Genomic DNA, 15,270 nt, shown 5'->3' on the forward strand with positions numbered 1-15,270 from the left:
TTTAGTTTGTGCTGAAGTGAATGTGCGTCCATCGTAGCTAATGTCTACTTGATTCTTCAGGCCATCATAGATTGCTATTTCAGGCGCTGTATTGTCTACAGATATATCAACTTGAATGGATCGAATTGCTACAGCTGTGTAGCCTATATATTCTCCACTTTGATAGTGAGTGGGTATCAAGTCTGTCATTGTATCTGCTGTTGTACTATAGTAGTACATACTTAGTATTATTAATATTATCTTAGAATACATTGTTAAACAGTTAAGTTTATTTACTAGATGCTTATATCCACAATCAAAAGCTATGTTTCTGACTGGTACACTTACACTAATAGTTAAGGTCTTCACTGCTTGGAGTTCTATGATAAACTGACTTATTTTTCCAAAATCTATTTATTATCCCACTTTCGCTACTGCTAGATCCTGAGTGGGCGTTTCCGGTTTCTAACTATAATTAAAGTTTTTGACATAATTTTTTTTTGTATGTAGATTGGTTATAAGCTTAATAACTAATCAAGTTCATCTCAATTCAAGGCATTTATATATAGGTTGTCTAATAATGTTTTTATGCTTGCGTGATTTACACAAAAGTATTAGATATTTTAACTTTTAACTCAATTTTGTATATATTGGGTTACGCAGTGACATGCGTATAATTGTACAGTTTGTATTACTCGTTTGACTCTGTTTAGATTATACAGATTCAAAACTTATACATATACAATTTTCCTTTTATTATATATTTTTGTGTATAAATATTTTTGAAGGGATCGACTTATTTAGTCGACATGTATTGTATATGGTTGGTCTCCCCCTGTCAAGAGAGAAGACGTAAATTTTACCACTGGATATATAACCTTGAGTGGGAAAATTCTACATAAATTATGATATCTCTGTTATCAGATTAGAATAACATGCTATTATATTGTTCCCGAGTTTACAGGGTAAACGGAAATGCAAGTGATTGTTATTGGTTTTGATTTATATCTCTTGTAATTTGATATTATAATTTATGTTTAATGTTATATAGATATGAATTCTGTACGTGTGCAGAATTATAGGCTTTGTATTAATTAAGTTTGCGTTTTGTTATGATGATAGTCATTATGTAACTTAGTTGTGCATAAAGGAATGACTTGTGCACATATTTTTATTTTTTGTTGCAGATTTTGCTTTGGCCAAACTTGTAAGCGGAAGCGTCTCGCTTAGTTAGTTATCTTTTAGTCCATGACTTTATTGTAAGACTTTATAATTACTCTTTTGTATTCTCTATGAAAGTGTCAAAATATTAGCCAATTGGTTTGAAACTCTTTAATTTTGAAAGGGTATTTAACTTGTCTGTATTTATATCAGATCTCCTTTCAACCATGTTTATTTTGAACACTTGCAATTTGTTAATATGTGAGAGGGTATGTGTGATATTAGGATTGGTCTCACGTGGAAAGTATTTAGTTAATTCCATGAATTTTCTGTAAGTTTACCTTTATATATATATTTTTTTTTTTTATGTGATTTTTAGTTGTAATTTTATCTTTAATTTAGCAATTAAAACATGTTTTGGCTTCGTTTAAAATAGATATAGGGGAGTTTTATTATTTAAACTTTTAAATATCCCTGTTTTATCAAAAATTGCGTACAGCATATAATATTGCGTATGGAAAGAAGAGCAAAAGTGTTCCCTTCTTATAGTATGAGCTATAATTGGTTCATATGGTTTATAACTTAAATATTTTATGGCATTATTATTAGTTGTGTTGTTGTTATAACAGCTCAAATCTACTTTGGTTAGAATTGTAAAATCCTGTTATTCATTTGTTGACAAAATGCATTGGTATATTATAGTTCTGAAGGATTTTTCGCTTTAAGTTTTAAAGTTTTAAAGAAGTCTGAGTACAATATGCAAGAAAAACTTAATTTTGTTTTGACTGAAATTTCCTTTAAGGGTAGGCAATGGTTTTTTGCTTAATTACTAGATCTTTAAATAAAATCATTGATGGGTGAAATTGTGGCATATCACAATATATACTGTTATTGTGCTTTCATAATAAAAGTATGAAAAGTATAGTTTTGTTCGTACAGACCTTAGTCAATTTTGTCTTTATCACTATTATATACAAATTAGATGCACTTTTGCCACAGTATGGTTTTGGGTACATGTTTCAGGCATTATTAAAGGCTGATGGGTTAAGTATCTGAGATGTATTTCTTAGACTTAATGTTAACTGCAAGGTTACTGGGGAATTATAATTCATAGGGTTTCAAGATAATCAAAGTTCAAGCGATTCAATACGGTTTTTCCTTGCTTGCAAATGCAATGATAAGTTTGGTGTCTTATCACCAGGGGTGATATAGTATTGTATGCTTATATAAAGATTAGATCAGGTGGTAAAAGTGGTTTGTGAGTTCTAATAATGCAGTATATAATAAGACTATTACATAAAAGCTAGAAGTGGTACTAACTTTATTTGATAGGATTATTTTACATGTCAATGTGCTAGTTAATTCTACCAAAATTGGTCCAATTGCCAAACTTTCATAGTGTCCTCTAAGTTTCACCGTTGTGCTAGGATTGAGACAAAAGTTCATCTAACCCGAAGGTATAAGTGAGATCGAATGTGCTATTGGTTCATTTATGCCTATTGTTATGAATATGCGCGTAAAAAGTTTTTTTTTGTAAAACTGTAAATCCCTATATCTTTTGAAAACTGCTATGCTTGTTTTCAATTTATACTGCAATAGACATGTAAATCTAGAACCAAGGAAAAGTTACAGCTTTTCAAGGTAAGTGAAATTTTCTCAAACTAAATTTTCCTTTATGTGCGTATTCTCCACAACTTTCTTCAGAATATTCAAAATATACGTTCAGTAATTCTGACTTCGTTTTTAAAATAGTTCAATCAATTTAATGATACTCCCTAAGTATACTGGGCTCCTGGGGTGGAGTGTACTGTCTAGGTCATGTCCTTACTATATGTTTTTGTTATACAATTTTGTCTTGTCTGTCTTAGGGTGAGTTTTAGTGTAAAGTTTGCTTCACAAGTAATAATAGTCTTTTAGACAAAGTCCCAGTGGTACTTTGGCACTGTTGATTGTTCAGGGTCTTTTCTTTTGTCTACACGTGAATGTATGAGGATTTTAGAATTATGCCATAAAATATCAGCTATATTATTATTCAAGTTTCTTTCTCTCTCTTTTTTTTTTTTTAAAAAAAGTATTGTGTGAAATTTTCAATCTTGACCATACACCTTAACCTAATTTCTACATCATCATCTATATGTTCAATGAGTTTACTGTATTCAGGAGTAGATGAGACTGGAGTTTTATTTAGCATTAAGATGATAATCAGATTAAGATCACTCATGATATGTGAGTGCCCTGTTTGACAGCTGTATGGATTAAAGTGTATATATCAGCTTAATAAATTAATCAATGTAATAATTGATTTTGTGTTTCAGATTGGTATAAGAGTGTCATTGGGTTGACTACTAGTAACTAGAGTGATCTAATTAATAGCTGGCGTGTTTCGTGCTATGGCAAGTTGATCCAATTCGTCATCAGATTCGTCTACTTCTGGTAGCATAGGTAGCCCATATATGAATGATCCTGAGAAGTCAAAATCAACGACTACCTCTCTGACAATAGATTGGTCGCTGGACTCTATGTAACCAGTGATAACTGTGTTGGTGATAGTGTGATCGGAGTTGTTGATTATTAAAGCTCTGCCACTGAGTTGTCCATCATCATTGATAATGAGTTGTGTTTGTCCAGGTAAGATTTTGATGCCTGCATTTTCGTTTGAAATATGATCGTCGCTGAGGATTACTTGTGTTCCAGGTGCTAGGTTGAAAAAGTGGTTGATATTCATTACTATCACTTGGGTTTCTTTAGCTTTGATCTTTTTAACTACTCCAGTACAGAGCTGGAGCTCAAGTTCAGAACAGAAGATACTGCTCAGCGGTCCTTCAGGGTGAAGAATGGAATACAAACACGGTGCTAACCGGTATTTGTCTGTGACAGGCGTCCATGTTAGCTGTAGGCTTCTAATACCATTTAGTCCAATTATCATAGGTGCGACATCCTCATGGTTTTCAGCTACAATTGAGAAGGGAATTGGGTAGTGACGGCTTGAGAATGATGTGGGGCGAATCATGAGGGTTACTTCTCTGGGTTCGGGGATCTTGTGATCTACATGTGTAACTGGTAGATCATGACTTTCTTCCAGCTGATTTTCATCATCGTTCATTACTATACCGAACAACTTGCTATAGTACCGGGCTGATATGATGTTTTTATCTGTTGCTGAATCAAGTAAAGCTGTCATGCGTACATCATAGTCATATTTACAATCTATTTCTTCTGGCATACAACCAGAGCAATGGAGGTACAATTTTCTTTCTTCCTCTTTTGCTGGTGTAGTATTATCTCCTACTTGATCTTTAGGTTCATTGAGATCTATGTCTGCTGTGTCAGCTGTGATTCCACTGAGGTTACAATCTCTAGATGATTCCTCAGCATTGGCTTTAGCCCAGTCTTCATATGTTTGCCTGAAGACACCACTAGGTCTCACCTTACCACTATGGTATAATTCCATCATGGCTGGCCTTCCAGGACATAAGTGTCGAGAATGGTATAACTCTTTACCATATGTCTTATAACAGTTTGTACAGAAAGCTGATGTCATTACAGTTGGGTATAATCGCCCTGTATCATCACATAGTAATCTACATCCATCAGATATATCATGAGAATATTGTCCACATGCTACACAGTAGCGTCCAGGTGATAGCCTATAAGAAGCCTGATAATCCCGTTTGGTATTCCTCTGAGAATGCCTGTCCCTGTTATCCCTGTGATGAGGTTTGGGATTGGGTGACTTTGTAGCCATTTCTTTAACGGTGGATTTTCTTCTATGATAATTTGAGATGGCCTCTATTTTGGCAATTTGTCTGTCTCTATAGTTAGCTCTTCTCTCTTTAGATTTCGAAGTGTTGGTGGTGTGGATTCTCTTGTGTTCTATACTCGTTGTACAGTTTGTGCAGAGATGCCTTCCAACTTCAAGTGAACCACTCGTATTAGGTCTTCCAAGTTGTATTGTGTTCAGTTTCTGCGAGAGTAGAAGTTCTTCTGCTGGTTCTGCTACTTTTGTTCGCCTGTGGGAAACAGTTTTCCATGAGTCTGATAAGTTAGCTTGTGTTGCTAGTGAGGCCAGAGATATCACATTCACCTCAGGGCTCATATTCCTTTTGTCAATTTGTTCTGACTCTTCTAAGTTGGATATTTGTATTTCCTCATAAGCATCGGAGTCTCTAATGTCTGTATTAGCTGAAGGGGTGTTCATACCAGGTGTTGTCGAGCGTCCCCGACAAGGAGTGGTTTCCTTACCAGCTTCATCATCCTGCTGGCCTTGCTTGCGGGCAGATGACATGATAATAGTTGTAAAGTCTTAGAACTAATTATAAGTTCTTTTAGATGCCAGTGGAATGTTGTACTATTTTTATGATAAAAATAGCGGAAGTTCGGGAGGAGTACAAATAATGGTTATAGTTTAAATCAATCAAGAATTTGTTTAAGTTAACAATTCTTTGCTTTAAATTGTGTTTAGCTATAGATGGGTATGATATATGCTTCACCTATAGTTGTTTCTACGTCGTATATATGTACGTGTGAGCTTTTGATTGATATTCTAAAGATGTGCGCTAATGCACCCTTATCCTTAATTTGGCTCAACTGTAGAAACACTCCTACTTAACTTTTATACAGTTTTATTTATGGAGTCAATTTGAGCTAGTTAGCTATTCAAATTGGTTATTAAGTTAAGTAATGTTTGCAGCGGAGTTAATTTGGGTATGCTTATATACTATCACAAATTAACTTTTAGTTTGCTCAGGAGTCGACTTTCCCAGCAAATTATGGTTGTCGAGAAAAGAAACAGCAATTTATAATCCTTGTTGAACTCTTACTTCACTCCAAGGATATGTGTTTATAGCTTACGATCTACTTATTCCTGTAAGGCTATTATGAATATAACTTACTAAGGTTCACTCCCAAAGGATCGTCTATATTCTAATAATATTGCAACAATTTTGCCTGAATGTCAAAGATCTCGCCACCTCTTACTTATAGTTGTATTAGGGGTTTCCTTCCAATCCTATAACGTAATTTGCGCAAAATTGGGGCTTCACTTATGACTTCAATTCTTATAACTGTAGTGGGATATACAATTTAGATATTCCTATATTTATATATGTAAAGATTGTTTTCAAAATTATCTGACCGGATGTAATCTAATTATAATTAGTAGTATTACAATATTCAAGTGCAAGTTTACTCTGAGGAAGTGTGAGATCCTACACTAGGTGGCCAACCTAGAATGTGGAGGTTGTCAATCAAACTTCAAAGGAGCCTATCAACTTTAAATTAAGCAATACTTATTTTATTTTTTTTTTTTTTGAAAACTAATCTGACTGATTTTAGTGCACTTTTTTTTTTCTAACTTATCTAAAAGTAATTTGTTAGGTTATAAAAATTCTGGGCTATATGTAGACACACTTTTATGTTACTTGGTTATAGTCTATGTGCTAGTAAGCCTAAGTAAACATACGTTTCTCGATATAAAATTTTATGATTCCGGATATTTAAAGACAGTAGGGTACTTTTCCGTAGTACTTCTGCTACTTCTTTTAGAGACGTCCTACTCTCCCAAGGTAGGCTGCTGCAACCTCCTGCTGCGTTTGGTGTATAGAACTTTGTCTCTTAAAGTGTGCTATTCAGTACATATAGGGCCTATATTGTTGACTATACTTTTATATCACTAATGGTCACTATCACTAGTAATTAACTTGTCTTCACTTTCACTGCTGAATCCTGGTGGTACATGAAATAGAAATGTTAGCATTAGCAAAGTGAGTAAAAATTTAGTTTTCATGTCCTACTTATTGTTGAGTAAACTGCTTATTATATTTATGTATGTGTTTGTAAGGAATATACAAACAAAAAAATTTTCTAAGTTAAGATTGAATTAAAAACTTTCTAAGTCAAAATAAAATAGAATCATTCTAAGTCCAAAGTTGGAAAATTTTGACTAAGTCCAAAAAGTCCTTAATGAAATTATTCTAAGTACAAAATCAACAAATTTCGGCTTGGAAAAAAAAATCAAAAATTATCTTAAGTACAAAAAGTTAGCAAATTTTGACTAAGTCAAAAAGATTTTTTTTTTGAAATTATACCAAGTACAGAATTTGTGAATTTTGACCAAGTCCAAAAATCTTTCAATGAAATTATGCTAAGTACAAAAATAGTGGAATTTTCTTGAGACAAAAGAAATAGAATTACTCTAAGTCCAGACGTGGAATATTTTGTCCGAGATGAAATTTCCTAACAGTTCATTCACAAAGCTACTTTAGAGATTGCCTATAAGTCAAAAGAAGTAGAATCACTCTAAGTCCACTATTGGAATATTTTGACTAAATGCAAATCTCGCTAAGTTAAGGATTTTAAAATTATAAAGTATTAGAGTGTTAGAATTATCCTTCACCAAAAGAAGTAGAATCTCTCTAAGTCCATAATTGGAATATTTTGGCTAAGACAAAAATACTCTAAGATAAAATTTTCTTTTAAGTGTGGAAAATGAAATTTGTTAATCTAGTTGGAAAAATCGTAATTATTACAAGTCCGAAATTTTTGTAAATTCCCAACCAAATTCACAATTTCATAAAAATTACTATAAGTTCAGAAATTCGAGATTCTCTCTGTAACAAAAGAAATAGAAACGGTGCTAAGTCCAAAAGTGGAATATTTTGTTCAGAGTCTCAGGAATTATTTCTCTGATTACATACAGCAATTTGTCTACACTTATATCATTCCAACCGATCGATGTTGAGAATATCTTTGAGACTTTGAGATATTTTGTTTAACTCAAAATTTTAGGGGCAATAGTTTTATTTTGATACCTCCGCGTATAAATCAGAATTGCATTAAGAATATATGTCCTAGGCATGTATAAGTAAGTGCAAATCTCAGAAAATCGGTTCTAACGGCACCAAAGTATTAGTACAGTTTTAACTTGAGTATAAATGCTACAAGTTTGTAATAATCTTTTGGCCCTTTACTACGACTCAAGAGTACTAACTGCTTTCGGCATATTGTTTCAGAAACATGGCTCCAAAGACAATATGTATCCCAACTAACAGCGTTTCCCGTGTTCTATAGGATTTGCTCCTAAGTTTTCATTTAATAAGACAGTTCAAAATGGTCCTTTACAAATAGTATTTTGATAGCTTATAAATGAAAAGTTACTCCATGCTTGATTCTTAATAAGTTCTGGTTTAAGTATCAAAGATTCAAGTATTTCAACACTTAGAGAATTTTCGAATAAGTAAAAATCATACTAAGTCCGAAGATTTATATATATACTCCGCCACCTAGCACAACTCCCAAATTTCAAAATTCTGACTAAGTCCAGAAATCAAAATTTTGCACATAGCTCAATCATAGATCATTCCAACCCAAGTGTTTTACTAAAGAGAGGCGGACATGGAGGTGCCGGTGTGCTGGTATTCTCTAGGGCCTCTAGAGTGTCGGCTAGTGCAACTGCTCGTACACGAGGCTCTCAATTGCATTTGTGTCGTGCCTTTCAGTCCCTATCTCTTCAAACGCCTCATAGTCCTAACCTTGCTCTCAAATAGTATCACAGGTTTTGGTAAATCCGATTTTGCCATAGCTACAATTATTCGATTTTGGTAAAAATACCTGCCTTAGGCGGTTCGGGTACGGTAAGGGAAAAAAAGAAAAAAAATTTATGAAGTAAAATTTTTCTAAGATACAACCGGTAAGTTGCACCATTGTGTGTGCGAATGGGGCGTTTGTCCATATTTAGGTATGGAGACCGCTCTTCTATGAGTACTACTAAAACCTAATTTTAATGCAATACACATAGACATTCTCATCGTCGGTTCGCTTATTTAGAATGCTTGACCTTCTATTCCCACAAGTATAATACGAATTTGGTTGAGCTGGTGGAAGCTCAACAAAAGACCCACGCGAAGTATTATGTTGCTTTAACCTAAGAATAAATGGTTGGTTTTGATATTCGATCAGAATCATATAAGTATATTAAGTATTAAGGAAGGAAAATGTTTTTATAAGGTGTATTTATATCACAAGTGCATAAGTTAAGTATGAAAATATTTACAGGATAAGTGTTAAAATTATAAGTAGAGTAGGACAGAAATGTGCCCTAAGTCCTAAGCAGTGAATTGTGCTAAGTGTTAGAGTTCTAACATAAGGCCTGAGCTCAATTCATGCTAAGTACTAAGGGGCCTAAATTTAAACTACAATGCATGCCAAACAACTAAGTCATTACCTTTTCAAAGCCAGAAAGAGAAGTTGATGGTAGGAGAGTTAGTAAATAACTGAATAAATTCAAGAGGTACATGCTATAACATTAGCTATGGACCAGGATTTTAGTGTTTGTCTGTGCAATTAAATATCTGTGTGTTAATATGTGACGTAAATCAGGCATAGTTGTAGGCATACATATATGTACTGGTTGTTTATATGATTACATTAACTATAAACATAATATCTTTAATAAACATATACTATTAGCAAATCACATATAGATTACCATGAATAGGCTTTCGTTACCCATATATGGTGTCATATAGGTAGAAACAGGCCTATGAATGCATAAATTGATACAAATAATGCCTTGGGCCTAGCTAAAGTAATTGTGTCTTGCCCCTGAGTGCTACTAGTTAATTGCAGGGCACGTGTCAATCAAAGGTTCATAATATGATCTATATAGTGTTGATTTTATATCAAGCATAGATAGATAGTTGTGGATGCGAAGCATTTCTGTAAAAGTCTCATATGTACGTTCAAAGAATTTGAAAATTGAGGATCGCATCTCCATTTTGTTAGACTAGGCCTTTGATTTTTTGGTGAAAATTTTGTCTATAATTCGATACTGTACATGCTTTTTCAGAACCGGTTTTAATCTAGAGGATATTTATCAGTTTCAAAGCCATACTGTAAAACTTTATATTGTATTGCCATAGAGTTGCTTTGCTCCCCAAGAATGAATTGAGCAAATTGATGAATGCGCTATTGTCATGCAATATATGACAATACCTGATCTATCTATCTATCCTTCTTCTTATAATTATTCAACATTAGTATATCTATCCATCTATTCAACTAAGTACATTCTATCTACCTATCTTTATTTCTATTTATCTATCTAGTTCTATCATGAGATCGATAACTTTTTAAATACCTTTATCTATCTATATATTTCTATCTATCTATCTACCCATCTATTTTTCTTTCATCATAATTAGGAATGCAGCTTTAGCTAATATTACCTGTTTATTTATCTTAATTCAGAATGTACATATAACCATCTATGTATTTATTTACATGTCTATCTCCCAATCAATCCAAACAAAACAGATCATCTATCTACATATCCATCTATCTATCTATCATGATGAATGCTTTAGCTTACAATACCTGTTTATTTATCTACCCGTCTATCTCTCTATCAATTTATCCATCTATCTATCTATTAATATATATAAGTATTTATCTTTATGATTAAATTGATGAATGTAGCCTTGACAATACCTGTATCTATTTTCTATTTGTCTGTGTACTCGTGTATCTATCTATCTATATATCTACCTATCTATCTATCCATCTATCTATATATCTACCTGTCTATCTACCCATCTATCTAACTATTACTAGATTGATGAATGTAGCCTTAGCATGCAATACCTGACATTGACACTGAAGGTTGCTCAAACTTCATTCTTGTATTGTGTGTGTGTGTGAGGGTTTGTGTGTGTGTGAGTGTTTGTGTGTGAGATAGTGTGTGTGTATTTTAGTGTTGTGATTGCATCATAGATGATAAAAAAGCAAAATAAACGTTTTATAAAAGTTGATTGGTTCGAATCTCAGCCTAAAATTGGCCAACATTAAAGAAGTATTAAAGATATTGGTGTTGTTTATACCCCAAAGGCATATGAACATATCTTTACCTTTATTCAGTGAGAGAATAAAAAGGTTGGGGCGGGGGGAGGGTGGAGGGTGGTATGGGCTATTTAGTTCACCCTGTATGAAAACAATGTAAAATTAAAAAATACAAAAAGAGTTCTAAATATAAATGACTACCCCCCCCCCCCAAAAAAAAAGAAAATCCAAGCTAACAAATGAGAGAAGGGATCAGTATCATTTGAATTCCATTACCCCCTCTCTCCAGACTATTTTACTCTCTCTCTTCTGAATTAAGGGTCGAATATTGTACAGTACATGTTCTGTTCATTTTGATTTTTCTTGAATTTTACAATATCCAGCTACGTATTATCAGCCATTCTATTCAGGGTTCTAAAGGGAAAAGAAAATGGCCGATAAATTGATATATGTCCCAAATGGCGAAACAGAAAATTACACCTTCTGTAGATTACAATTAGTGGTTGAAACATTTTGACATTCAACTTTATAAACCAGCCAATCAAAATTCACTAAAAGTCCCCAAAGTTGATAGGCTAACAAATAAGAAAACATAAAACTTTTGGGACCAGTGTAAAAAACAGCCCGTTGTCCCCTCTCTTCCTGCATTCAATTCCTTTGTGCATATCCTGCTTTCTTGCTAAATTGCTGAACAAACATCAAATATTCATAGTTGCTGGTCATACATTTTAGCAAATTTATATTTTAAGCAATTAAAGGTATTTAAAGAGAGAGAGTGTGGTATTATTATCTCTTTTATAGACGGAGAGGACTTTCCCCAACCCCATTTAAAATAGCCAAAAACCTGCAGATGACTAATACCAAACTACTCTAATTTTTTTAAATGATCAGTTCAGCTGTTTAAAAGATCTTTTACATACATACACACATACATATGTTATGTTTAGAAATATTTTAGAAAGTAGGCTGATAGCTAGCGAGAACCTAAGCTTCATCCTGAGAGACAGACGGACGGACAGACGAACCGACAGACGGACGTACAGACGGACGGACATACATTATCATTTACATTATCATTTTTAAATTTTGCAGGAATATATGGACAAAAGTTTGGCATATAAATTATTAATCGATTTAAGTCTACTCAGGCTTACTTGGACAATGGACGTGACAATGCAGGATTATTTAATAAATTCACAACCCTTGTTTCCGCAGAAAATATGCCAGTTACCATATTATTTGATCCGTAAGACTTTCAGAGAAATTATATTTACCGTCCATTGTCTAATCCTCTAATTCATGGGAAGTACAGCGACTTCAACTTTTCTATCGAAAAAATTATAAAAAGTACATACTATACATAATCATGCGAATCTTCACAAAAAATTCATAATACGCTAAGATCGGATAGAGTAAATTTAGATAGTATTGAGTTCATTGTTCAGAAGGGGTAATTTTGTTTATCATCATCGTCATTGTTGGCTTAAAAAACTTTGGGTACTTTTATTCAAGATTTTATTTTGTTTATTTATCGTCAATTGACTTATCCCTCCGGACATTATGAAAAGAATGGACTGTAGATTAATCAAACCATCATTGTCCACTCCCTCCCTCTCTGGTTGCTAAGCTTAATGTTCATTTGTTTAGTTATTAATTATTCCTTTCTGTAAATCCATATATGAAATATAATAAAAATGGATATAGGTTTTTTATTCCTTTCTTTAGAGCCAGATTAAATAATGGATATAGTGTTTAGTTATTAATTATTCCTTTCTGTAAAGCCAGATTTAATTTTAGAGCCTTTTCGCTTTTTACATATAGAGCCCTATTTTTCTAAGAATTTATTTTTCAAAAATCATGGTAATAGAAAATCAAATGGTAAAATAAATCATGTTCCAAATGAACAGACGGACATTATAGTTACGGATGGACGGATTAAATGTAGAAAAACTTTTAATAGGACAGCATATCCATTTATTATTTAATCCATGAAAAAATAATAAGTCTAACATAATTTGGGTGTAAGGTCAAGATTAATTGAATATGCATTAACTAATTGCTTTCTATGTATGAATATAAACAAGGTTGACTACATCAACAAGTAGCGAAGCACATAAATATTAAACCATCCACATAATTCAAATATCCCCTGTAGCATTATTGACGGACAGGCGGACAACATGAGTTGTAAAGTAGATGCCTAACGGCCATAAGAAACTTAACAAAAAAATTCAACGCATTAGCTTTAGTCTTAGCCGCGTAATTAAAATATGGGCTTTGTACTGGAATGGGTATGTAAAAACAGAATAATAGCTTAAAACCAGCAGAAGATTTAAACCGCAATTAGAGTAGCGGATCAACAGTTATTGAAAAAAACTCTTACTAATGCATAAAAGGAAATTAGCCAAGAAAATCTCGTTTCCAACGTACATAAATGGAATGACTAACTGACAAAATATCGTATGATCTGTTTATATAAAAGCTCCGCTTCTAATCTTTTTAAAAGCGAAGCTTTTCTATAATTAGGGTCGGTCCGTCCGTCCGTACGTCCGTCCGAGATAGTTAGCTTTTATTCGTTAATTTAGGCATGTTAGAATTATCCTATTGATTTCAAACTTTGCATGGTGATTCCTGTAGTAGTTAGGTACGATTAAGAAAGCGTAGCAACTCTATAATCGTTAACAGAATGTCCGTACGTCCATTTTACACATGTAGATTTTTTTTACTTTTTTAATAACAATTTTTTATGTGATAAAAATATCCGATTGATCTGATTTTTTTATTACTGATTCCTATTACAATAAGGTACGATATTATGAGCAAAGCATCTCTATAATCAAGTATCAAAAATGTAAGTATGTCCTTAAACAAAATTCTGTATTTAAGAAGTTTTGCAACAAATTTACGTATAATTTTGTCAAACCTTATATTTTCATATTTTGTATATTCAGTTCTGACACTCAACAAAAGTTAATGTTCGTCTGTCATATCGTTTTAGAGCTTCGCTTTTATAGATGTTGTCATCCTTGTTTTTTTGGATAATTACATATTCTTTAAATAATTTTAATTTCATTTTTAATTAACATGAAATTCATTCAAATTGTTATTTAAATCGAGGTCAAAAATGTAAAACAAATACTTAATTTACCATCAAAAGTGACATTCGAATTTATGAATATATGACATTCGAATGTGTGTACTGTACAAGCTCTTATTATAGAGTGACTGCGGCCGCGCTGATGAAATATATAACACAAATAATAACATGAAAAAGTTATACAAAACACTAAACTTTTTTCTTTTATAAGACACTGGTTGCTTCGCCCCTAGAGAGAGATAATGTTCTATATCTTAAAAGACCAAAATAGATTATAAAAAAAATATTTGAAAAAAGCTATGAAGCAGTTTTTTTCAGTGAAAAAAATGTTTTATTTGTTAACTCTATTTTTACATTGTTGTTTTACTTTTATTTGCACTAAATTCTCTCTTTGTCAGGAATATATACACAGGAAAAATACATAAACATAAAAATATTTACCACTGACCACTTTAAAAACGTACCGACCACTTGATAATGATTATAGCGTTTCTACGTTTTTGACTTACTGAGTTTGTGAGGTGACAAGTTCGAATCTCAGTCAAAACCGCGTCATAAAAATGATAAGTTGCTGTTTTGTCAGATGGGCTACATTTTGAGTCAGGTTAGATTAAATGCATTTGCCCAAACCAGATGCAACGTATTACTATGCACAGTTCCATAAACTTGGAGATAAAATTTGTACAATCAATGGGTTGGGATATTAGTGCCTTGGGACCTACTACAAAGGTCTGACTTTTTTAATATAAACCCTACAAGGAAAAAAAACTAATGAAAACTAACCTAATTCATGCTCAAGCAATGGCATTAAGAAAACAATATTAAATTTTGAATCTAGAGCTCGAGATCTAGACTTTGTGGGGAGAATTTTTTAAGCACCCTTATTTATCCCTATATTTCTGATGAACAACACCTGACTACACAATTTAGACATAAGAAAAACAAGACAGAAAAACACAGACCATTATTTTACACATACATATAACCTCACACACACACACACACACAAACACCCACATACACACAGACAAACACACATACCCTCACACATGTATGGGATTCTATGTACTCTTTGAATGTGAACATAGTAGCAGCTACGTCCTTAGCATCTAGGGGCTCTGAGTTCGACTGGACAAAGAGGGGCCAGGAAATAAAATAAAATATACTCAAATTTCAAATAAGATAGCCTAAAACCATTA

This window comes from Acartia tonsa, chromosome 7, assembly GCF_053477335.1.
Source record: "Acartia tonsa isolate MP-2025a chromosome 7, ASM5347733v1, whole genome shotgun sequence".
In the NCBI taxonomy this organism is placed as follows: domain Eukaryota; kingdom Metazoa; phylum Arthropoda; class Copepoda; order Calanoida; family Acartiidae; genus Acartia; species Acartia tonsa.